At 48.6% G+C, this 2500-nt stretch overlaps 1 protein-coding gene across 2 annotated transcripts in view; it reads left to right on the forward strand.

The window, feature by feature from the left end:
• The window catches only part of LOC134448157 (signal-induced proliferation-associated 1-like protein 2), a 202612-nt gene that overhangs the window by 148296 nt on the left and 51816 nt on the right, over positions 1 to 2500 (forward strand). The gene's annotated exons all lie outside the window — the stretch shown is intronic.

The following is a 2500-nucleotide window of genomic DNA, read 5'->3' on the forward strand; positions in this document are numbered from 1 at the left end:
TCCATCCATCCATCCTGGAACACCCTCCTTGCCTGCCTTCTGCCCTCCTGTGTCCCCCATCACCCACCCTGCCTGGCCTGCCTAGCCCATCATCCCTCCCTCTCCACCCCTCCAGCCATCCACATACCCTGCCTTCATCACCCACCCATCCTCTTTGCCCATCTTCTGCCCTCCTGTGTCCCTCCTCCTCCCCCCAGCCTGCGATACCCCCACCCTGCCAGCCTCCTCCTCCACCTCCTGTGTCCCTCCTCCTCCCACCCTGCGATACCCCACCCTGCCAGCCTCCTCCTCCACCTCCCTCCTCCTCCCACCCTGCGATACCCCCACCCTGCCAGCCTCCTCCTCCACCTCCCTCCTCCTCCCACCCTGCGATACCCCACCCTGCCAGCCTCCTCCTCCACCTCCCTCCTCCTCCCACCCTGCGATACCCCACCCTGCCAGCCTCCTCCTCCACCTCCCTCCTCCTCCCACCCTGCGATACCCCACCCTGCCAGCCTCCTCCTCCAGCTCCCTCCTTGTCCTGCCTGGCCTGGCCCCTTGCCCATCCCCCCCCCCCTCCCATCATCATATCCCCTGCCAGGCTCATGGATCACGTTTGACCGCTCCCAGCATTACCCTCCTGCAGTGAGGCCATCTTTCCCTCCGTCTCCCACCCTGTCATTTTTTTAAAAATTTTATGCTCTCCCTCTCTCCTTTTCTCCCATCTCTCACTTTTCTTTTCTTGCTCATTTCTCTCCCCGCTGTGTGTCCCTGTGCATATGTTCAGTTTTGTCTTGTTTTTGTCAGTCTGTCTTTTTCGTCTTGTTCTTCCCTACTCTCTACTTCTCATTCTATCATTCATCCCCATTTCTCCTCTTTCTTTTATATTTTTTTTGTGTCCATTGTATGAAATCTTACACAATTGATTTATTCATATAATGGAAGCATATCAGATTTCAAAAGTACATACTTAGCATGTACTGTATGCAGACGCACCACACAACAATGGGTTTACGCCTACGCTTACATACAAGTGACTTCAAGTGTGCCTGAATGTGTGTAAGTATTGTATGCACCTGTTTTGTGTGGGTTTTTCTTTTGGGGGTGGGGTGAGAGAGAGGGAGAGCTCTTGTGCGTGCGTGCGTGTGGAAACAGACAAACGCCAATCTGCTGTGCCTTCCCGATAGGCCAAAGGTAGTCTTGGTGTGCGGTGAGTGAGTTGATTTGAATGTATGTAGGTGGTGTTCACAGACTGCACTATGTGTGTCTATGCTGCGTATGTGTGTGTCTGTGCGTGCGTAAGTGTGTACAATAGTGTGTACAATAAGTGTGTACAATAATGTGTGTGTGTGTGCGTGCCTTTCATGTACTCATGTGTGTCTGAATTCTTGTTTGTGTATGCTTTTGTGTGCGTGTGCATGTGCGCATGCGCTTGTGCTTGTGTGTGTGTGTGCGTGCGTGTGTACAGTATGTGAGCATGCTCGTGCATGTGTGTGTGTGTGTGTGTGTGTGTGTGTGTGTGTGTGTGTGTGTGTGTGTGTGTGTGTGTGTGTGTGTGCTTTTGTGTGCGTGTGCGTGTGCATGTGCGCTTGTGCTTGTGTGTGTGCGTGTGTACAGTATGTGAGCATGCTCGTGTGTGTGTGTGTGTGTGTGTGTGTGTGTGTGTGTGTGTGTGTGTGTGTGTGTGTGTGTGTGTGTGTGTGTGTGTGTGTGTGTGTGTGTGTGTGTGTGTGTGTGTGTGTGTGTGTGTGTGTGTGTGTGTGTGTGTGAGCGTGTGTGTCTTTGATGAGGGTGCTTGCCGTGAGAGCGGCAAGCCTGAGCTAACTAAATGTGACTAATGAGTGTTATTGATTGTAATGTAATAATGCAGGTGATTATGGAGAGCGTAATCGCATTTAGACTCCCCCTCTTTCACTCGCGCTACTCCAGGTCCATCTGGACACCCCCCCCCCTCCCTCTATTTTTCCTCTTTCTTTCTCTTTCTCTTTTTTCATTTTTTCTTTCTTTATCTCTCTCCCTCTTTGTTTCTTTCTTTCTCTCCCTCCCTCCCTCTCTCTCTCTTTCTGTCTCTCTCTCTCTTTCTCTCTCTCCTTTTCTCTCTCTCACAATGTCCATGCCTCTCTGTTCCATCTCTGCATTGCTTTCTTTACAATAAGTCTCTGTTTCTTTTGAACCCACAGATAATATGCAGTTGTAACATGTTAGTGATTTTCTAATAAGCCCATTCTGAATCTGATGAAGTTTGTATGATGTGGTGGAAGAGTAGAAGGGCATAGTTTGGAATGGTTTAACCGTGCATTGCTGTAGAACAAATTCATTGAATGTTTTAATGAATGTTTTGTTCACTCTCTGCATCATCCTTCTTAGGGCTGGGCAATATGACGATTATATATCGTTATCGTGATATAAAAGTGTATATTGTGCCCTTTCTGTTATATCGTTTATATCGTGATAGTAATTTTATCAATTTTATACAATTGAATATCATTTAATTACATTTCATGTTGTCACAATACACACT

This window comes from Engraulis encrasicolus, chromosome 1 (assembly GCF_034702125.1).
Source record: "Engraulis encrasicolus isolate BLACKSEA-1 chromosome 1, IST_EnEncr_1.0, whole genome shotgun sequence".
Taxonomy (NCBI): Eukaryota; Metazoa; Chordata; class Actinopteri; order Clupeiformes; family Engraulidae; genus Engraulis; species Engraulis encrasicolus.